The 23,194-nt window shown below is 51.0% G+C and overlaps 1 long non-coding RNA gene across 1 annotated transcript in view; it reads left to right on the top strand.

Annotated features, from left to right (window-relative positions):
* The window catches only part of LOC121818464 (uncharacterized), a 70,457-nt gene that overhangs the window by 5,240 nt on the left and 42,023 nt on the right, over nt 1-23,194 (top strand). Inside the window, exons 5-7 of the long non-coding RNA XR_009599057.1 lie at nt 343-12,549; nt 13,211-20,375; nt 21,867-21,973. This is a non-coding gene — a long non-coding RNA (uncharacterized LOC121818464). The remainder of the gene's footprint in view (nt 1-342; nt 12,550-13,210; nt 20,376-21,866; nt 21,974-23,194) is intronic.

Here is a 23,194-nt window from a genome sequence, read left to right as displayed (position 1 = left end):
CCTTTTAATTCCTCATTGTTCCAGTGCATGAGCGTGGAATAATTTTCTGTGTGTTTGTATTTTCTTTGGTTTCTTTATCAGTGCCTTCTAGTTTTCTGACTACTGGTTTTTTATGTTCGTGATTAAGTTTGTTGCTAGATGTTTTATTTAAGTGGGATTTTCTTAATATTTTTTTCTGATTGTTATTAGTGTATAGAAATGCAAGTGATTTTTGGACTGTAAAGGGTAGTATTTTATGATTGTAAATTAATCCAAAATGATTCAGCTTTACTGAATGTAGTCTAACAACTTTTTGTGAAGTGATGTGGAACATTTTATCTGTAAGATCTGTTTCTCCTGCAGTAGGTCATCCAGAGGACCCAAGACATGGTGGTTACTAATAGACTTCCCACACTACTTCTTCATTCCACGTGGACTCCTTCACGGGCAGTGAGCATCCCAGCTTCCCTTGAACTTCATCTGGGTAAGTCTTGGCCTGTATCAGAAAGTTTCCTGCCTGTCTGCGCTAAATTTCTTTTGTGGTATTGACATGGTTGTTTTGAAACCTAGTATACTTTCCAGTCATTTAAAATGTACAGAAAATGCCTAGCAATGGGAACAACTGCTAGCATTTGCCACATCATCTAAAATACTCTATGTGTTTTATCCAAAATGGGTACCTTCTGCAGAACCAGCACATAATCTCCAAAATCAGGAAATCATATGGTACCTACATTATAATGTAATCCACCGCCCCACTTCCACTTTTAGCAATTGTTCAAGTGTATGAATATATCTTTTGTTTCCATCTTCATCCTTTTTTCTTTATTTAGAGTGTTACTGAGATTTTCAGTTATTTGGACAAACTTGATGGATTGAAAGCAGACATGGTGAATAAGGGTTCTGGGTGGCCTTTTCTATGTGGATTTCTTTTTCACTGAAGATGGTTTTAATATTTATTCATGTGGTAACATGTATGAATCCTGCATTCTTTCCCCCCCCCATAGTAATTAAAAATAAATAATATGCCATTTACCGTTTAGATATTTGTAAGCATACAGTGTTGTAGCAGACAACCTTTTCTTGTTTTGCAAACCAGTTTAATAATGTGCACCTTGTGCGTGCTTTGGAGAAACTCAGGAAACTGAGTCAGTGACTGAAATGGCCCAAGATATCACCTTAGATTCCATCTTCATCTGAAAACAAAACAGGCACTTTCTGGTGGTCCAGTGGCTGAGACTGGACACTCCCAAAGAAGGAGGCCCAGGTTCATTCCCTGATCCAAGAGCTAGATCTCCCATGCCACAAAGGAGAATTTGCATGTTGTAGCTAAATATCTGGCTTACCTCAATGAAGGTTGACCTGGCGCAGCCAAATTAAAAAAGAAACAAATATTTTACAAATACAACCAAAGGAAAGGAAGGGTATGGTTGTTGTGCAGATTTACGGCTTAGCTTTCCTATCGATAGAAAAGAAAAAGAGTTTCAAAGACTGTGTCTCATCCTTCTATCTGGCATATAGAGAGGATTCCTTTGAAATGAGATTTCTCTGGTAAATGTGACTCACAGAAGAGCTGTCTTGAACTTGGGTTTCAGAGATGATCATGTGTCCTCTAAAAAAAAAGTTAATTGGGTCCCACTAATTCTCATGCTGAGGTGGTATATTTTGTGGTAGCATTTGCTCCCCTTCACTTTGGATGTATCCCCATTTGTTTACACTGTCATCTACTGAAGACATCCTGATATTTGAAAGTTTTTAGTTATTACAAGTAGAGCTGTTGTATATAATCATGTGATACTTTTTGTCTGGACGTTTTCAAAGCTGTTTAGTAAGTGCTAGCCATATAGTATTCAGGTCACAGGTGAGCTTTGTTTAGCTGTGGAAAAATCCAGCTATGTTTCTCTGTGGCATGTGGGATCTTCTGGGGTAAGGGATCAAACTAGAGTGTCTTGCATTGTCAGGCAGATTCTTTACCACTGAGCCACCGGAGAAGTTGTGCCCTACCCCGTTTTTTTTTTTTTTTGAGTTTACTGGATCTAATAGGTGTGCAGTGCTACCTCACTGTTATTTTAGTTTGTAATTTCCTAATGATATGTGATTTTGAGTCTTTTTGATAGGCTTATTTACTATCTTTATATTTTTGTAGGCCAGGTGTTTAGGTGTATACATTTTTATGAGATTGTTCTAGATTTTTTGGTATATTTGGAGTACAATCCTTTATCAGATATGTATTTTATAAATATATTTTCCTGTGGCTTGTGTTTAAGTTTTGTGAATAAGGTTTTCACAGTTTAAATGTCTAATTCTTTAAAGTTAATGTTATATATGTTTTATATCCTTTTTGGATAGACTTTAGTGTGTTGTTGTTGTTGTTGTTAAATTTTATAAGCAGAAGTGAGGTACCGTAGATACAGTTTTAAGCTAAGCTGAGGTACCATAGATACAGTTTTGCCTTTTGTCTGTTAAGAAGTTTGAGTGAGTTTGGTGTACACTGTATATAACATTATGTCTACATTCATTTGACTGGATATAGCTTCCAATTATTTGTCTAATTGGTTTTGGAGATATCACGGGAAGTCAGTTTTCCAAGGGAAACTGAGGTCCATGAAACATGAACTCTTTTCGATCGGTCGGAATCACTCTGCTATTTCTGACAGATTTGACTTGTTTGGATATCTCATATGAGTGGAATCACAGAACGTTTGTCTTTTCTTGGTCTGGTTTATTTCACATGATCTAATGACCATAAGGTTTGTCCACATTGTCGCATTGTCAGAATTACTGACTTTGAAGGGCCGAATCAGATTCCATTGTGTGTATACCACAGTTTGTTTATGGAATTGGCTGCCATGGACACTTAGATCACTTCTGTTTGTTTGCCAGTGTGAATCATGCTGTTGTGAGTATGACGGAAGAAGTATCCATTTTTCAGCCCCTTTCCCAATCCTTTTGGGTACATAGCTTGAATTGGAATCGAACTATGTATTTATTCCATGTGTTTGTTTTGGAGTCATTTCTGTAATGTCTTGCAGAGTGGCAGCACCATTTAATGTACTTTTCGTATGGTGGAATACCGTTCAAGCTTCTGAATATACCTTGTGTTGCATATTCAGTCTCCCACCAACGGACACTTGAATGAGTTCTACCTTTGAGCTATTGTGAATGTCACTATGAATATTTGTGTACCAGTTTTTGTTTGAATTATTAACAAGTACATTACTATATATAAAAGAAGCCGCAAGGACCTACTGTACAGTTTAGGAAACTATTAAATATCTTATGATAATGTATAATGGAAGAGAATCTCAAAAGGAATATATGAAAGCACATAGTAACCATGATATTTATTGTGCCAACACTATGAGTTATCATAGCACTACTCAACGTGTATTTATACATGTCAGTAAAATATTCACATCTGTAAGGATATTATAAAAAATTATATAAAAATCAAGAATTCAAACAGAGATTAAATAAACTTCCTGTCATTGCTCATCATCATTTATACATTCATACTACCTGTAACACTCATTGTATAAGTGCTGGACTAGCAATTGATGTTCTCGTAAACCAAGAGATTGTGAAGGTGTAAGGAAATATAGCTTATTGAATTCCTTAATGAAGGATTATAGAACTCTATGTCCATGAAGTGAATGAAATTCCATTTTATTGAACCACATTCTTACTAGAGTGATGAGCTTCCACCCCACCCAACGTTAGTTCACAATGAAATCCTGCAGTCCTCTGGCCTCAATGTCTGCTTCCTGCTACCAAGAAAGAAAAGATGAGGAAGTCCTGACAAAACCGATGCTATTTTTCTTTTCTGATTTGTATTTTATCGCAGGGCTTGGCAAAAGAGGGCCCAACCTGTTTTTAGAGTTCCATCCCAAGGGTTCCTCTGGCATGTTCCCTATGTTGACAAAGTGCTGATTATTTTCAACAAAGGACAATGATCTGCACTTCACTATCTGTTGCTTGAGCTGGAATAGCGGGCATCCCTTGAAGTGCATTCCTTCATGCTGAAGTAGGCATCCCTGAAGCAATAGTATAAGAGGAACACATTTATCATGTAGACATCGCAGCCCATGCATTTGTAATAATTTTTCAGTTATACCCATCATCATCGGAGGAACTGACTTGTCCCAGTAACAACGAGAGTACCCAGTATAACAGTTCCTTGACTTATGAGTACTTCCTATGAGTACCCTTATGAGTACTTCTTCCAATGTTGTTTCTCCTACTTTGGTCATGAACAGTAGAAGCTGATGGCAGTGGTCCTTGAAATGTATGTCGATTCCTAGGTGGCACAGTTGATAAATAAAAATCTGCCTACCAGTGCAGGAGGGGGAAGTGATGTGGGTTTGATCCCTGGTTCAGGAAGATAACAATTCATACACATGTTTTATGTGAACCAGTTTGATACTCATGAGTTTTTTCTTCTGTATACAGAAAAACAAATGCTGTTCAAGGACACTGAAAGAACCCTGGTGTTGAAAATCAGATCTGTATTGTGAGCAATGCTTAGATATCCGTGAGTCGAAGCATAGTATTATGCCTATCATCCTTGTATTTCTCTCAGTGAAATATGTTGAGGAAAACTCTTCATTCGTGGTCTAGATTCACGAAGAAGCTAAATAGCATTCATCCTTTACGTTGACAACTGTGAATTTAAATCTCCTGTGAATCCTATGTGACAACCACACATACCAACATGAGTTATCAGTATTATATCAATATTTTTAGTCCTATTGTATGTCAACTAAAAAATCAGTATATAATTGTACATGAAGTCAAGACATAAAATCAGTGCAAATACAAAATGTTCCATCCTTTGAGAAAGGGAGAAAAACATCTCTGTGCTTAGCCTATTGCATTTTTATGTATTAGACCCTTAAGTAGTTTATTCACCACACCCTGTGAATGATTCACAAATCTTCAGAGAAGAAAGGATCATTTCTCTTGAACAATGAGTAGTTCAACTATTCTCAAAGCAAAGCCATAAGTGAGTCTTATTTTGGGTGAGACCATGAAAACTCAGCGTTTTCATTATGCTTGTGCTTATGATGGGAGGAGGTCTGAGAAAGCACTTCTGAAGGTTTATTCATACCAGTCGTTCTCATATGTATCGAGTCTTTAAAGGTCGAATCACCAAGGTGTTGCTTCTACACTTGTACTAGGCTGAGCAGCAACATTCCCTTTCTCCGTAAGTGCAGTAGACGTGTTCCCAACCTGTCTGTCTTCTGTCCTCTGGAGTATGCATTGCTTGAGCTCATCACAGCCTAGTAGATGGAAATCATCAGGATATTCTGGAAACCCTTTTATTTCAGTCTGTTCAGGAGGTTACCACTGCTGCAAACCTCTGGATTTTACCAAGCGCTTTTAACAACCTCAGATGAAGGATATAAGTCAACACTGGTGACAGCCACGGGCTTCCATGGCCTATCCATGATTGTTGGCTTTGCTTTCATAATCATCCTGTTTCTTATACCAGCTAAACTGTCAGTGTATTTTTTAATTACCATTTTATCTTTGATGGTTTTTAGAGCTATTATGGATTTTCCTATATATCTTCACTTATCGGTGAGGGTCTTATGTTAGTAGTAGTTATGACAACTGACTTTCTGTCTGTTAGCTGTGGCAGAATAAAAAAGAATGACCCACTGTATATTATTAATATTATGTATCAATATATTGTTAGTTTTATTGTTTGCAGTCATCCAATTCCAAGTTTCTGAAATAAACTTTCAGAAAAATCACATCCTTTTGAATGCCCATTTGACTGAATGGGAGCACGGAAATGTTCTTCCATAAAATTGTTTACAGTTTCCATTCCGTTTCTCCTGTTTGATGTAGATATTGGCCTTTGGTTCTATCAGTAGCTTTGCAAGTAAAAAAAAATTAATTAGAGCTCGTATGGTAATTTTACTGTTAGCAATAAGTTTAGCATAAAATGAACACAGAAGAGGTTACAGTAGACCAAATATGAAAGTCAGTTTAAAAGAAAACATAGTGTTGAATGTTTACAGTAGGAATATAGTTATGAAGTTCCTTTATTATTATTCTATCCTTTCCTTTTGTTTTGCAGGGGTGTTAATGTACAGATTCCAGTACTATGGCTAGAGCGAATAATAGTATCATTATTCTTGAGAGCAACTCTACTAAGTCTTCACGCTCATGTCACTCAAGGTTTTTAATACCTATTATGTTAGTCGTGTTTGTAGTTTGTGAAGTCACATAAGTTGCATTCATTCAAGCAATAGTATCAAACAGCTATGGCATCAATTATAGATGTGAATCGATATCGAATGTGAATCCATTTCACTGTGACAAGTTATTATTGTAGATATTCTATTCATGCCAGTAACAAAGCTGTGCAGAAATAATACAATGTTTATTAAGAAAATAAGATTTACTAATTTGTTTTATTATTCTATTTCTTTTAAACAGATTTAATGACAACAGGCTCAACTTTTCATTCACTTGTATGACTATGAGCAGTTTGACCAAGTTGAAGAAGATGACTCGTTTGTAGTCTTCCTCATCAGCTCATTCCATCTACTGGCTTTAAAATCATTTAGTACAGAGCTCACCGTCTAGGTGTTCATCCAGTGTTTTGTTTGCTTATCATGCAGGATCATTTTAAAAGGAAAAGTATGTGTGTATGAGTTAGAGCTCTGATCCCAGGAGTCCATGTAGAAGCTTCCCTGAGAAATGGATCGTTTTGCACCAATGCTACTGAAATGTGTGAATGTGGTATACCACGCGTCCCAATAAGTGTAAACAGCGTCATAGGCTACTTATTTGAAATGACCAGTACTCATGACATTCCATTCAACTGAGGACTAAATATAGCCAACGTAGGCTGTGTTTGCCAAATAGACTTTGAAGTATTCTTCACACAGTCCTTCATCGATGCCAGTTTTCAGATCGAAGAAACCCTTGCTCCATGAAGTTTGTGAACACATATACTCATGTTTTGTTTGAGATTTTAAAGTCATTCTTCAGTTTTGTTGGAGGAATGGTTCTGTATATGCCCCGTGGATCCCCAAATCCACTGATGTTCATGTGTCTTGGGGCTTCCCAGGTGGTTCTAGTGGTAAAGAACATGCAGAACATACCCATGCAGGAGACATGGGAGGTATGGATTCCATCCCTGGGGCAGGAAGATCTCCTGAGGGAGAGCATGGCAACCCCTCCAGTATCTTTGCCTAGAGAATCTCATGGAGAGAGGAGCCTGGTGGGGCCTAGTCCATATGATCCCAAGGAGTTGGACACAATGTAAGTGACTTCGCACAGCACATGATTCGTTGTCATAGCTAATATAATGGAGATGACATAAAAAGAAGCACCAGCGGGCGAAAGTCAATATCCATCACTTTTAAACTTTGGAATGTATTGTGATATTTTACATCCATATTTGTATGACTTGATAGTTGGAGAATCGATGCATGTGAAGGCCTGGTTGTGTTATATGTATGTTGAGGGAAGATATATTTTTATGTGGTTTGACATATAGGTCCCATTTCATTCGTAGACATATGCATACTCATCACTTATCATCATTTTTTTTTGAAAAGACCATTGTTTGGAAAGGTTGTTGTCTAACCATGAAAGATGCTTGAATTCTTGGGCTCCTTAGAGGAAGAATTCAACCCGGGGCCAGTGATGAGGCTTGATCAGTCAGAGCTTTTGTGTCCCAACGTTTTATTAAAGTATAAAGAGAGAAAGCTTCTGACATAGACATCAGAAGGGGGCAGAAAGAGTGCCCCCCTACTCATCTTTGGCTGGATGTTATCTAGCTACTAGCAGTCTACTCATTAGAGAAAGGAATGGCAGCAGACCCCTCACCCACAAGATATATGGAGATGACCGTGGCACCAGGTGAGTCATCCTGGGCCATAAAACGATTGATATGAGCAAATGGATAGCTTCACTCACATAGATCAGGAGAGCCATGTATGAGTAAAGCATATTGGTTTGTCAAGTCAGTTCTGAGCCTTTAGGCAGAACCTACTTGAAGATAGAGTCTAGGGTAAATACATAGTACATTCACATAGCTTAAGGCAAACCTTTCCATGAGAAAAATGCCTTGGTCAGCTCAAAGTATGAGAAAAGTGAAGTTCAGGCGGAACCAGGTGTCATTATAGCAACACAGAATTGTAAGAGAAAATCTCTGTTTAAATTTGTATCAAGAAGGGGAAAAAAGATAACAGCTTGTTTCCTCCTGCCTCGGAAGTGACAGATAACAACTGTCTGACACTTGCACCCCATTTCCTCCCTTTGGAGACCCCTGGCCTTCCTGGCTGTTACCCTCTCAGTTTCATTCATTGAGCGTTTTCTGCCTTGTGAAACATTGGGCATAGAAGTATGTGTTTATTTAGGGGTATTTCATCCAATTTCATTTAAATGCATATGTGAATTAGAAAGTTTGACATGCTGTTGCTTTGTATACCGATTGGGAAATGTGAGCCTCCAAGCTTAATTTAGTTTTTCATGTTCATTTTTCTTTTTAGGGGTACAAAGAAAAATAATATGACTGTTAAGATCAGCTTTCGTATTTTTTGCCAAATATGAATTGGGATCACATCGATCAGAGATGAGTCTGTGCATGAAAGCCCTAATAACTAATGCTAATTGACTTCACTACCATGGGATGTTTTCATATCTATTGAGGATTTACTTCATGTATTTCGATTTTAACTTTCTGTCTTACAGCCTTGTTTGTAGATCAAAGCTATTTGAAATTGTCATCTGGTTTCAAATGGCTTGTGAGGTTATTCATGAGTGGCTTATAAAACCGAATGGATTGTACGTAGCCATACTTTGTTGTCATTCTATGAATTTGAAGAATGTCTGAAGAATGTCTGCAGTTATGCCTTAAAGATTCATACAATTGATGTCCAATATTTATCTCAATAGACTTGCTTTCAATTTGTAGTTTCCTATGCGTATGTCTTTCTTTATGGATTTGGGTAGAACTTGTATTGGAACACTGAAAAATCTGTGATATCAACCGTGCTGACCTTTCTGGTGGTCATCATTAAGATTTTCACGCTCTATGGATCCTAGTGGAAACAGGTGCTGTTCATCCTACTTTTGTGAAGATTGAACTCATCGTAGAAAGTGGAATTTGTTGAAATATTTATGGTATAAATAAATCTTGTCTCTATAATTACCCAGAGTCCTGGTGCGTATTTGATTGCTAAGTTATAAAATGTATGAGATAGATGTGATCCATCAATGGCGACTGGATAAGTGGTGGAGAGGTATTTTGGTGATGCAAGAGATTTAAATAGTATTTATATCCCTTTTATGTGGATAATGGGTCTTGGATCCATGTTTGAAACCTTACAACCTCGTCTTTTGTTATGCATGGGAAGTGTCAAAAATGAAGAAGATGCGGGTAGGTACTTCAAGGGTAAGTATAGGGCTGAGGGCGTGACTATGATGTGGGTTAGGGTTAGGATGTGGATGGGGGTTGGGTTAGGGTAGGGTAAAGGTTAGAGTTCGTGGAACAGCCCTCCAAACTTGTTAGGGTGAGGGGTGAGGTGTGAGGGTTCAGGATGAGGGTGAGGTAAGGATTAAGGGTGAGGGTTCAGGGTGAGGTTAGGATTCAGGATGAGGTGAGGATTCAGGGAGGGTGAGGGTGAGGGTTCAGGGAGAGGGTGAGGGTTCAGGGTGAGGGTGTGGGTGAGGGTAAGGGTTCGGGGTGAGGGTTCAGAGTGAGCATTCAGGGTGAAGGTGTGGGCCTCACATCTGATACAGGATTGTACTCCAAATATACCCATCCCTTCCCTTGAACAGACCTCTCACTATGGGAGCCCTTGGCAGTGTGGAACCCACCGGCCCCTAAGGCCTCCCAAAGGACGCCTGGGGCCTAGGTGCAAAGGCAATGCAGGAGTGGAGCTGAGGCCAGGAAGGCGCCAGTAGCGTCACCCAACTTCGCAAAGGCTGCTCCTTCCTGGGTAGGAAGCCTAGCAGCGAGGCAAGTCTGGGCAGGGTTCGCCCAGGGCAGAGTAGCCTCGCGCCAGGAACTCTGCCAGATCGGGCCTCTGAGCAGAGCTGGAGCTCTGCCATCCTGGAGGCGCACTCGACTCCACCGAAGAAGGGCTTGCAGCCTAAGGCGGCTGGGCTGCTTCGTCTTCCCCCTAGGAAGCTCGATTCCCGCATGCTGTTCACTCGGCTTCCAGGCGCCGGCTCCCTGCCCCTCATTCTGGTCTAGGATCAGGGGCTGCTTCCCCTGAGCTGGGGCTGTGGGCGGGAGCCCAGACACACAGGTGCAGGACCCAAACACCTGCACACGTCTCTGCTGGAGAGGAGAGCGCTAGGGAACCTACGTGTGTGAGGCAGCTACTGGGCGCCGACGGAGTCAGACTCGAGGTGTGCGGGGCTCCAGAGCCCCCCAGGGGCCTAAGGAGCCTGGTGCTCACCGTGCGGCGCTGAGTCTGGGCGGTCAAGCAACCGCTGGAGGAGACCTGCACTTGCCCTTCCCTTCCCTCTGACAGAGCTCTTCCTGCTGGAGCCCTTGGCAGTGTGCAACCCACCGGCCCCTAAGCCATCCCCAAGGACGCCTGGTGCAAAGGCAAGGCAGGAGCAGAGCTGAGGCCAGGAAGGCAACAGTGGCATCTCCCAGCCTCAAGGAGCCTGCTCCTTCCATGGCAGGAAGCCTAGCAGCCAGGCAAGTCAGGGCAAGGCTCGGCCAGGGCAGAGCAGCCTCAGACCAGGAACTCTGCCAGATCGGGCCGCTGAGCAGAGCTGGAGTTCTGCCATACTGGAGGCGCGCTCGGATCCAGCCAAGCAGGGAGTGAGCCACACGCGGCTGGGCTGCCTCTTCTACCCTCGAGGAGGCTCGCCACCTTGAATGCTCTTCGTTCGGCTTCCAGGCGCGGAAGCTCTGTGCCTCCTGCAGGTCTTGGCTCAGGGGCTGCTTGCCCTGAGCTGGGGCTGTGGGCGGGAGTCAAGACAAGCAGGGTCATACCCCAAACTGCTGCACACGTCTCTGCTGGGGAGGAGAGCGCAAGGGAACGACGTGTCAGAGGCAGCTGATGGGCACCCACGGAGTCAGCCTCCAGGTATGCCGGGCTGGAGACCCCAGCCAGTGGCCCTGGGAGGTGCGGTTCTTCGTGCGGCGCTGAGTCTGGGCGACCAAGCAACCGCTGAAGGAGCCCTGCACTTGCCCTTCCTTCCCTCTCACAGAGCTCTCCCTGCCTGAGCCCTTGGCAGTATGCAAGCCACCGGCCCCTAAGCACTACCCACGGACGCCTGGGGTCTAGGTTCATAGGCAAGGCAGATGCGGAGCTGAGGTCAGGAAGGCGCCAGTGGCGTCTCCCAGGCTCACGCAGCCTGCTCGTTCCTGGGCAGGAAGCCTAGCAGTGAGGCAAGTCTGGGCAAGGCTCGCCCAGGGTAGAGCAGCCTCGCGCCAGCAACTCTGCCACATGAGGCCTCTGAGCAGAGCTGGAGCTCTGCCATACTGGAGGCCCGCTCGGATCCAGCCAAGCAGGGCTTGAGCCGCACTCGGCTGGGCTGCCTCTACTTCCCTCGAGGAGGCTCGCCTCCCTCATGCTGATCACTCGGTTTCAATGCTGGGAGCTCTGCGCCTCCGGCTGGTCTTGGCTCAGGGGATGCTTGCCCTGAGCTGGGGCTGTGGGCCGGAGCCCAGGCACGGAGGGGAGGCCCAACCACCGGCACATGTCTGTGCTGGGGAGGAGAGTGCTAGGGAACCTTCGTCTGTCATGCACTTGCTGGGCGCCCACGGAGTCAGCCTCCAGGTGTGCGGGGCTGCAGACCCCAGCCAGGGGCCCTGGGAGCCTGGGGCTCTCCGTGTGGCCCTGAGTCTGGGCGGCCAAGCAACCGCTGGAGGAGCCCTGCAGCCGCCCTTCCCTTCCGTCTGACAGAGATCTCACTGCTGGAGCCCTTGGCAGTGTGCAACCCACCAGCCCCTAAGCCCTCCCCAAGGACGCCTGGGGCCTAGCTGCAAAGGCAAGGCAGGAGCGGAGCAGAGGCCAGGAAGGCGCCAGTGGCATCTCCCAACCTCGCGCAGCCTGCTCCTTCCTGGGGAGGGTGCCTAAAAGCAAGGCAAGTCTGGGCAAGGCTCGCCCTAACCAGAGCAGCCTCGCGCCAGGAAGTCTGCCAGATCGGGCTTCTGAGAAGTGATAGAGCTCTGCTGTACTGGAGACTCACTTAGCTCCGGGCAAGCAGGGCTCTCAGCTTGACGGGGCTGTGCTGCCTCCTCTACCCCGAGGAGCCTCACTTCCCTGCTGTCTGTGCACTTGCCCATCAGGTGGGGGCACAGGGCTCCTCCAGCAGGTCTTGCCTCAGGGGGTGTTTCCCCTGAGTTAGGGCTGTGGGCGGGTACCCAGACGCACAGGATCAGGCCCGAAACTGCGGCACATGTCTCTGCTGGGGAGGAGAGTGCTAGGGAATCTACGTCTGTCATGCACTTGCTGGGCGCCCACGGAGTCAGCTTCCGGGTTTCGGGGCTGCAGAACCCAGCCATGGCCCTGGGAGCCTGGTGCTCTCCGTGCGGTGCTGAGTCTGGGCGGCCAAGCAACCGCTGGAGGAGCCATGCAGGTGCCCTTCCCTTGCCTCTGACAGAGCTCTTACTGCCGGCCCCCTTGGCAGTGTGCAACCCACAAGGCCCTAAGCACTCCCCAAGGACCCCTGGGGCCTAAGAGCAAAGGCAAGGAAGGAGCGGAGCTGAGGCCAGAAAGACGCCAGTGGCATCTCCCAGCCTCGCGCAGCCTGCTCCTTCCTTGGGAGGGTGCCTAAAAGCAAGGCAAGTCTGGGCAAGGCTCGCCCATGGCAGAGCAGCCTCGCGACAGGAACTCTGCCAGATCGGGCCTCTGAGCAGAGCTGGAGCTCTGCCTTACTGGCGGCTCACTCGGCTCCGCGCAGCTAGGCTTTCCACTTGACGGGGCTGGGCTGCCTCCTCTCTGCCCCCGAGGGCGCCCTCAGCTTCCCTGCTGGAGCTGTGCACTCGCCAAGCAGGCGGGAGCAGGAGGCTCCTCAGCAGAGCTCTCTTGCCCTCAGGAGCAGGCCCCAACCAGCTGCATGTCTGTGCTGGGGAGGAGAGCGCTAGGGAACCTACGTGTGTGAGGCAGCTGCTGGGCGCCCAGGAGTCAGCCTCCGGGTGTGCGGGGCTGCAGACCCCAGCCAGGGGCCCTGGGAGCCTGGTGCTCTTCGTGAGGCGCTGAGTCTTGGCGGCCAAGCAACCGCTGGAGGAGCCCTGCAGGTGTCCTTCCCTTCCCTCTGACAGAGCTCTCACTGTCGTTGCCCTTGACAGTGTGTAACCCACCAGCCCCTAAGCCTTCCGTAAGGACGCCTGGGGCCTTGGTGTAAAGGCAAGGCAGGAGCGGAGCTGAGGCCAGGAAGGCGCCAGTGGCGTTCCCCAGCCTCGCGAAGCCTGCTAAGTCCAGGGCAGGAAACCTAGCAGCGAGGCAAGTCTGGGCAAGGCTCGCCCAGGGCAGAGCAGCCTCGCGCCAGCAACTCTGCCAGATCGAGCCTCTGAGCAGAGCTGGAGCTCTGCCGTCCTGGAGGCGCACTCGGCTCCAGCCAAGTAGGGCTTGAGCCAAACGAGGCTGGGCTGCCTCTTCTTCCCTCGAGGAGGCTCGCCTCCCCGCCAGCTGTTCACTCGGCTTCCAGGTGAGGGCGCTCTGCGCCTCCTGCAAGTCTTGGCTCAGGGGCTGCTTGCCCTGAGCTGGGGCTGTAGGAGGGAGCCCAGGCACGCAGGGGCAGGCCCCAACCAGCTGCACACGTCTCTGCTGGGGAGGAGAGCGCTAGGGAAGCTACGTGTGTGAGGCAGCTGCTGGGCGCCCAGGGAGTCAGCCTCCGGGTGCGCAGGGCTGCAGACCCCAGCCAGGGTGCCTGGGAGCCTGGTGCACTCCGTGCGGCGCTGAGTCTGGGCAGCCAAGCAACCGCTGGAGGAGCCCTGCACTAGCCCATACTGCCCTCGCAGAGAGCTCTTCCTGCTGGAGCCCTTGGCAGTGTGCAAGCCACCATCCCCTAAGCCCTCCGCAAGGACGCCTGGGGCCTAGGTGCAAAGGCAAGGCAGGAGCGGAGCTGAGGTCAGGAAGGCGCCAGTGGCGTCTCCCAGCCTCGCGCAGCCTGCTCCTTCCTGGGCAGGAAGTCTAGCAGCGAGGCAAGTCTGGGCAAGGCTCGCCCAGGGCAGAGCAGCCTCGCGCCAGCAACTCTGCCAGATCGGGCCTCTGAGCAGAGCTGGAGCTCTGCCGTCCTGGAGGCGCACTCGGCTCCAGCCAAGTAGGGCTTGAGCCAAACGAGGCTGGGCTGCCTCTTCTTCCCTCGAGGAGGCTCGCCTCCCCGCCAGCTGTTCACTCGGCTTCCAGGTGGGGGCACTCTGCGCCTCCTGCAGGTCTTGGCTCAGGGGCTGCTTGCCCTGAGCTGGGGCTGTGGGCGGGAGCCCAGGCACGCAGGGGCAGGCCCCAACCAGCTGCACACGTCTCTGCTGGGGAGGAGAGCGCTAGGGAAGCTACGTGTGTGAGGCAGCTGCTGGGCGCCCAGGGAGTCAGCCTCCGGGTGTGCGGGCCTGCAGACCCCAGCAAGGGGCCCTGGGAGCCTGGTGCACTCCGTGCGGCGCTGAGTCTGGGCGGCGAAGCAAACGCTTGAGAAGCCCTGCACTAGCCCTTCCCTTCCCTCACCCAGAGCTCTTCCTGCTGGAGCCCTTGGCAGTGTGCAAGCCACCGGCCCCTAAACCCTTCCAAAGGACGCCTGGGGCCTAGGTGCAAAGGCAAGGCAGGAGCGGAGCTGAGGCCAGGAAGCCGCCAGTGGCATCTCCCAGCCTCGTCCAGCATGCTCCTTCCTGGGTAGGGTGCCTAAAAGCAAGGCAAGTCTGGGCAAGGCTCGCCCACGGCAGAGCAGCCTCGCGCCAGAACTCTGCCAGATCGGGCCTCTGAGCAGAGCTGGAGCCTGCTCTACTGGAGGCACACTTGGCTCGGGCAAGAGGGCTTTCAGCTTGAAGGGCTGGGCTGCCTCCTCTTCCCCTGAGGAGGCTCGCTTCCCTGCTGGCTCTGCACTCGCCAATCAGGCGGGGTAGCAGGGCTCCTCCAGCAGGTCTTGCCTCAGGGCTGCTTCCTGAGTTGGGGCTGTGGGCGACCCAGACTTGCAGGATCAGGCCCCAACCACCTCACATGTCTGTGCTGGGGAGGAGAGTGCTAGGAACCTACGTCTGTCATGCACTTGCTGGGCGCCCAGGAGTCAGCCTCCAGGTGTGCGGGGCTGCAGACCCCAGCCAGGGGCCCTGGGAGCCTGGTGCTCTCCGTGTGGCGATGAGTCTGGGCGGCCCAGCAACCGCTCGAGGATCCCTGCACTTGCCTTTCCTTCCCTCTGACAGAGCTCTCCTGCTGGAGCCCTTGGCAGTGTGCAAGCCACCGGCCCCTAAGTCCTCCGCAAGGACGCCTGGGGCCTAGGTGCAAAGGCAAGGCAGGAGCGGAGCTGAGGACAGGAAGGCGCCAGTGGCATCTCCCAACCTCGCGCAGCCTGCTCCTTCCTGGGGAGGGTGCCTAAAAGCAAGGCAAGTCTGGGCAAGGCTCGCCCAGGGCAGAGCAGCCTCGCGACAGGAACTCTGCCAGATCGGGCCTCTGAGCAGAGCCAGGGCTTTCAGCTTGAGGCTGGGCTGCCTCCTCTTCCCCGAGGAGCCTCGCTTCCCTGCTGGCTGTGCACTCGCCAATCAGGCGGGGCTCAGGGCTCCTCCAGCAGGTTTTGCCTCAGGGGCTGCTTCCCTGAGTTGGGGCTGTGGCGGGACCCAGACACGCAGGATCAGGCCCGAACCACCAGCACATGTCTCTGCTGGGGAGGAAAGTGCTAGGAAACCTACGTCTGTCATGCACTTGCTGGGCTCCCACGGAGTCAGCCTCCGGGTGTGCGCGGCTGCAGACCCCAGCCAGGGGCCCTGGGAGCCTGGTGCTCTTCGTGAGGCGCTGAGTCTGGGCGGCCAACAACCGCTGGAGGAGCTCTGCAGGTTTCCTTCACTTCCGTCTGGCAGAGCTCTCACTGTTGGAGCCCTTGGCAGTGTGCAACTCGCAAGCCCCTAAGCACTCCCCAAGGAAGCCTGGGGCCTAGGTGCAAAGGCAAGGCAGGAGCGGATCTGAGGCCAGGAATGCGCCAGTGGCATCTCCCAGCCTCGCGCAGCCTGCTCCTTCCTGGGGAGGGTGCCTAAAAGCAAGGCAAGTCTGGGCAAGGCTCGCCCATGGCAGAGAAGCCTCGCGCCAGGAACTCTGCCAGATCGGGCCTCTGAGCAGAGCTGGAGATCTGCTGTTCTGGAGGCCCACTTGGCTCCGGCAAGCATGGCTTTCAGCTTGACGGGGCTGGGCTGCCTCCTCTTCCCCCGAGGAGGCTCGCTTCCCTGCTGGTTGTGCACTCGCCAATCAGACGGGGGAGCAGGGCTCCTCCAGCAGGTCTTGCCTCAGGGGCTGCTTCCCCTGAGTTGGGGCTGTGGGCGGGAACCCAGACACGCAGGATCAGGCCCGAACCACCAGCACATGTCTGTGCTGGGGAGGAGAGTGCTAGGGAACCTACGTCTGTCATGCACTTGCTGGGCGCCCACGGAGTCAGCCTCCAGGTGTGCGGGGCTGCAGACCCCAGCCAGGGGCCCTGGGAGCCTGGTGCTCTCCGTGAGGCGCTGAGTCTGGTCGGCCAAGGAACCGCTGGAGGAGCCCTGTACTTGCCCTTCCCTTCCGTCTGACAGAGCTCTCACTGCTGGAGCCCTTGGCAGTGTGCAAGCCACCGGCCCCTAAGCCCTCGCCAAGGACTCCTGGGGCCTAGGTGCAAAGGCAAGGCAGGAGCGGAGGTGACGCCAGGAAGGCGCCAGCGGCATCTCCCAGCCTCGTGCAGCCTGCTCCTTCCTGGGCAGGAAGCCTATCAGCGAGGCAAGTCTGGGCAAGGCTCGCCCAGAGCAGAGCATCCTCGTGCCAGCAACTATGCCAGATCGGGCCTCTGAGCAGAGCTGGAGCTCTGCCGTACTGGAGGCGCACTGGGGCCCAGCCAAGTAGGGCTAGAGCCACACGCGGCTGGGCTGCCTCTTCTTCCCTGGAGGAGGCTCGCCTCCCCCTGCTGTTCACACGGCTTCCAGGCGGGGGCGCTCTGCGCCTCCTGCAGGTCTTGGCTCAGGGGCTGCTTGCCCTGAGCTGGGGCTGGGGGCGGGAGCCCAGGCAGAGGCACACTTGGCTCAGGCAAGCAGGGCTTTCAGCTTGAAGGGGCTGGGCAGCCTCCTCTTCCCCCGAGGAGGCTCGCTTCCCTGCTGGCTGTGCACTCGCCAATCAGGCGAGGTAGCAGGGCTCCTCCAGCAGGTCTTGCCTCAGGGGCTGCTTCCCTGAGTTGGGGCTGTGGGTGGGACCCAGACTTGCAGGATCAGGCCCAACCACCAGCACATGTCTGTGCTGAGGAGGAGAGTGCTAGGGAACCTACGTCTGTCATGCACTTGCTGGGCGCCCACGGAGTCAGCCTCCAGGTGTGCAGGGCTGCAGACCCAAGCCAGGGGCCCTGGGAGCCTGGTGCTCTTCGTGAGGCGCTGAGTCTTGGCTGCCAAGCAACCGCTGGAGGAGCCATGCAGGTGCCCTTCCCTTCCCTCTGACAGAGCTCTCACTGCCGGCGCCCTTGGCAGTGTGCAACCCACCAACCCCTAAGCCCTGCCCTAGGACGCCTGGGGCCTAGGTGCAAAGGCAAGGCAGGAGCGGAGCTGAGGCCAGGAAGGCGCCAGTGGCATCTCCCAGCCTCGCGCAGCCTGCTCCTTCCTGGGGAGGGTGCCTAAAAGCAAGGCAAGTCTGGGCAAGTCTCGCCCATGGCAGAGCAGCCTCGCGACAGGAACTCTGCCAGATCAGGCTTCTGAGAAGAGCTAGAGCTCTGCTGTACTGGAGGCTCACTTAGCTCTGGGCAAGCAGGGCTTTCAGCTTGACGGGGCTGTGCTGCCTCCTCTTCCCCGAGGAGCCTCACTTCCCTGCTGGCTGTACACTCGCCGATCAGGCAGGGGCACAGGGCTCCTCCAGCAGGTTTTGCCTCAGGGCTGTTTCCACTGAGTTGGGGTTGTGGGCGGGTACCCAGACACGCAGGATCAAGCCCGAAGCACTGGCACATGTCTCTGCTGGGGAGGAGAGTGCTAGGAACCTACGTCTGTCATGCACTTGCTGGGCGCCCACGGAGTCAGCCTCCTGGTGTGCGGGCTGCAGACCCCAGCCAGGGGCCCTGGGAGCCTGAGCTCTCCGTGTGGCGATGAGTTTGGGCGGTCCAGCAACCGCTCGAGGATTCCTGCACTTGCCTTTCCCTTCCCTCTCACAGAGCTCTCACTGCTGGAGCCCTTGGCAGTGTGCAATCCACCAGGCCCTAAGCAATCCCCAAGGACCCCTGGGGCCTAGGTTCAAAGGCAAGGGAGGAGCGGAGCTGAGCCCAGGAAGGCGCCAGTGGCTTCTCCCAGCCTTGCGCAGCATGCTCCTTCCTGGGGAGGGAGCGTAAAAGCAAGGCAAGTCTGGGCAAGGCTCGCCCATGGCAGAGAAGCCTCGCGCCAGGAACTCTGCCAGATCAGGCCTCTGAGCAGAGCTGGAGCTCTGCTGTACTGGAGGCACACTTGGCCTGGGCAAGCAGGGATTTCAGCTTGACGGGGCTGGGCTGCCTCCTCTTTCCCCGAGGGGGCTCGCTTCCCTCTTGGTTGTGCACTCGCCGATCAGGCGGGGGCGCAGGGCTCCTCCAGCAGTTCTTGCCTCAGGGGCTGCTTCCCCTGAGTTGGTGCTGTGGGTGGGAACCCAGACAGGCAGGATCAGACCCCAACCACTTGCAGATGTCTCTGCTGGGGAGGAGAGTGCTAGGGAACCTACGTCTGTCATGCACTTGCTGGGCGCCCACGGAGTCAGCCTCCGGGTGTGCAGGGCTGCAGACCCCAGCCAGGGGCCCTGGAAGCCTGGTGCTCTCCGTGTGGCGATGAGTCTGGGCGGCCAAGCAACCGCTGGAGGAGCCCTGCACCTGCCCTTCCCTTCCGTCTGACAGAGCTCACACTGCTGGAGCCCTTGGCAGTGTGTAACCCACTGGCATCTAAGCCCTCCCCAAGGAGGCCTGGGGCTTTGGTGCAAAGGCAAGGCAGAAGAGGAACTGAGGCCAGGAAGGCGCCAGTGGCGTCTCCAAGCCTCGCGCAGCGTGCTCCTTCCTGGGCAGGAAGCCTAGCAGCGATGCAAGTCTGGGCAAGGCTTGCCCAGGGCAGAGCAACCTCCCGCCAGTTACTCTGCTAGATCGGGCCCCTAAGGAGAGCTGATTCTCTGTGGTACTGAAGGCGCACTGGGCTCCGCCCAAGCAGGGCTTGCAGCTGCACGCGGCTGGGCTTCCTCACGCGGCTGGGCTGCCTTTCTTCCCTGGAGTAGGCTCTTTTCCCCGCATGCTGTTCACTTGGCTTCGGGGGGGGGGGCACGCTCTGTGCCTGCTGCAGGTCTTGGCTCAGGGGCTGCTTCCCCTGAGCTGGGGCTGTGGGCGGGAGCCCAGACAGGCAGGGGCAGGCCCCAACCAGCTGCACACCCCCCTGCTGGGGAGCAGAGGGCTAGGGAAGCTACGTGTGTGAGGCAGCTGCTGGGCGCCCACGAGTCAGCCTCCCAGGCATTCTTCAAGCCTCAGCCCACCAGGGCAGGCTAATAAAGAACTATGGACCCTCTTAGCCCTCACTTTAACCTATAACCCTAATGGTAACACCCCGAACTCTAAGAAGAGGGGGTCCCCGAATTCTAACCTGAACCCGAACCCTAACAAGTTGGGGGGTTGCCCGAACCCTAACCCTAAGCTAAACAATAAACCTCTAAAATAAAAATAAACGTTTCTGGTCTAAGTCCCGCCTGTTGCTGTCCCCCGCCCCCTAAGAGCAAAAGAGTTAAACTGCGGATTTGAACTCCTGACTTACAGACCATCATCTGCCTGCTCACCAGCGCACCTAACCGCTACGCTACAGAGGCTTGCTGTCCTGACAGAGCTCCCGGACGCTCTTCAAGCCTCTGCCCGCCAGGGTCTGGCTCTATAGAATATCATGGCTGTCCTAGGTCATCTTTGCTTTCTATAGTCATAGTTTTATCCCTAAATCATAGACAGATCAGCTGAGAAAAAGCTTGGATTGTCTCGGTGGGGTGGATTTGCTTGTCCTTGTGTTTCACCTGGAGGCAGTCGCGGTCCCGCGGGCCTGTCCTGGAAGGGGGCGTGGGGTGGGGCGCACCGTGAGCGCGTCGGGGGCGGGGCCAGCCTGGGCGGCTGGTCAGGAGCGCGGCTCACGTGAGCGGGTCTGGGGCGGGATGAACATGGCGGCGCGTCGGGGGCCAGGGCTCTCAGGGCTCGCCATTGCAGCTGGGAATGCTCGTTTCGTGGGCTCCTGGGTCCCCGTCGATTGGCATCCAGCGAGCAGAGCGCAGGGCTGTGGGCCACAGGTAAGGGAACTCGGACTGGGCGGAGCAGGGAACCATGTATTCTGCCCTCTTTGTTTGCAGTCTCGGAGCCGACTAAAATGGCGGTCGCAGAAAAGCCTCGCCTTTGAGGTCAAGGGTTTTACTGCTTTACCCCTTGCATAAAGCTCAGACCCGTGCGGTTTTCCCAAGCAGCCTAGTGTATTGCTTCCTACAGGCCTGGAGAGGATAACAGGCAGGAAGGCCAGGGGTCTCCAGACAGAGAAAATAGACCGCAAGTGTCAGACGTTTTTTCTCTCTCTAAGAGGCCGGAGGAGACAAAAGAGTGCTGCATTTTTTTTCTCCATCTTGATACAAATTTGAAAGGTTTCTCAGAAATTTCTGTGTTGCCATGACCACTCCTGGCTCCACCTGAATTTAACTTTCCTCAAACCTTGAACTAAGCAATGCATTTTTCTTATGGAAATGTTTGTCTTAAGGTATGCTAATGTACTATGTATTTACCCAAGGCTCTGTCTTCAGGTCAGTTTCCCTAAAGGCTCAGAAAAACTTGACAAACCAGTATGTTGTACTCATACCTTGTTCTCTTAATCTATGTGAATGAAACTATATATTTGCTTGGAAATCTGCCTTTCTTCAAGATTCATGTCCATCATTTTATGGCCTGGGATGACTCATCTGCTGCCAATGTTATCTCAATGCATGCTGTGGGTGAGGGGCCTGGTGCCATTCTCTGACACATTGTCTTTCTTTCATTAGCAGACTGCTAGTGGCTCTATAACATCTGGCTAAAGACTAGCAGGGGTACTCTTCCCCTTTACTGTCTACGTCAGCAGCTCTCTCGATCTCTTTTATATTTTAATAAAACTTTTAACAGAAAACCTCTGAGCCATCAAGCTTCGTCACTTGCCCTGGATTGAATTCTCCTCTGGAGTCCAAGAATGCTGGCATCTTTTGTGGTTTAGCAACCACCTTTCAGCCTTTTGAAATTCATATTGAATCTTCATTTCAGATTGAAGATGCATTCCATGGTATTGCCAACTGAAGCCTTTTCATCGCTATGGCATATCTGTCCATGTCTTTAGGGTATTTTTCAGCAATCATGTATCATTTCCAGTGTGCCAGTCTTGTTATCCTCATTCTGTCCATAGCAAAGTCTTTTAGTAATGTTGACATGACTGAAAGGGAATCGTTTGTTTAAATTCCTTTTCAGATTGTTATTTGCTGGTGTATACAGATAACACTGTGTCATCATTCATTTGTATCAGTTTGGACAGCTTGATAGTTGTCTTTAGTTTCTTTAATTTCTCATAATTTAAGATGACCCTGTCTCATATATTTACAGTCTCACCCCTAGTCTCAGTCATTTCTTCAAAGAACTGTCCTTTTTTAAACATTACATTATTTTTGACTGTGCTGGGTCTTTATTGCTCGTTTGTCTAGTTGTAGTGAGCAGAGGCTACCCTCTAGTTGCTGTGCCATGGCTTCTCATTGCAGTGCTTTCTCTGTTTGCAGAACTTGGGCTCTGGAGCATGCAAACTTCAAGAGCTGTTCAAGGGCTTCGTTGCCCCTGGGCGTGTGGAATCTCCTACACAGGAATTGAACCCGTGTTCCCTGCATCGGTAGGCAGATTCTTTACCACCGGGCCATTGGAGATGTTTCCTGTTCCCTTTTATTAGAGAATGATATTTAAAACATACATGTAGGAGCTCAATATGCTCAGCTGACAATACATGGATATATATATATACATGTATTCCAGCTCACCTTTGAACATATTCAGTTAAAGGTAATTTGTGATGTCTCCAACCTGATCCACCACGACATGGACATTGTAACGTTTCCTTTTGTTTATCTGTAACTTTGCATTCCAATGGTAAGATACCTGGCTTCCACCGCTTGTCATACACAGAATTCAGTGCTTGTCCCACGTGGTTACTGAAAAAAAACTGTCAGATTGTCTTTCAAAGGGGGCTCTGCATGCATTGCACCAGTATCTTGAGTATGTTTTTGTATGATAGTTTACTATCAGTATACCCTCAGTGGCCAGGTGTCTATTTCAGTCGCTACCAATTATGAATGGGCTTGTTTGCTCTAGTGTTCTTAGACAATTCGAATACAGTTTCTTTGTCAGATATGCATTGTTTTAGGAAAACAGTTTTATTGATTGTTGGCTGTGTTGCATCTTTGTGTGTGGGCTTTTCTCTAGTTTTGGTGAGCATGGGCCATAACTAGTGGTTTGCAGGCTTCTCACTGCAGTGTCTCCTCTTGTTGAGCGGCACAGGCTCACGGGCTTCAGTGGCTGCAGCATGTGAACTCGGCATCGTGGCTTCCAGGATCTAGAGCACAGGCTCGCTCGGCTGTTGTGGCACACGGGCTCCATAGGATGTGGGATCTTCCCATCCTAGGGATCGCACATGCATCTCCAGCACCGGGGGTGGATTCTTTACTATGGAACCACCAGGGCATATTTTAGACTAGTTTTCCACACATGTATCTAGTGAAAGAGGCCAGGATCAAGAGGCATGGCAGCTGGGAATCCTCAGCCCCAGCTCTGGTGTGCTATCCAAAGCTCTGGGGCCTTTGGTGAGCAGCTCAGCTTCCCTGGGACTGTTTCCTCCCATCAGAAATGCCCTGCTTTTGGACTGTAGCCCACCAAGCTCCTCTGTCCCTGGGATTTCTGAGACCAGAGTACTGCAGGTGGTGCCATTTCCTTCTCTGCTGCTGCTGCTGCTGCTGCTGCGTCGCTTCAGTCGTGCCTGACTCTGCGCGACCCCATAGACAGCAGCCTACCAGGCTCCTCTGTCCCTGGGATTCTCCAGGCAAGAACACTGGAGTGGGTT

Source organism: Ovis aries, unplaced genomic scaffold (assembly GCF_016772045.2).
Source record: "Ovis aries strain OAR_USU_Benz2616 breed Rambouillet unplaced genomic scaffold, ARS-UI_Ramb_v3.0 scaffold_111, whole genome shotgun sequence".
Lineage (NCBI taxonomy): Eukaryota > Metazoa > Chordata > Mammalia > Artiodactyla > Bovidae > Ovis > Ovis aries.
The sequence above is the reverse complement of the archived record's forward strand: the minus strand, read 5'-3'. Positions and strand labels throughout refer to the sequence as shown.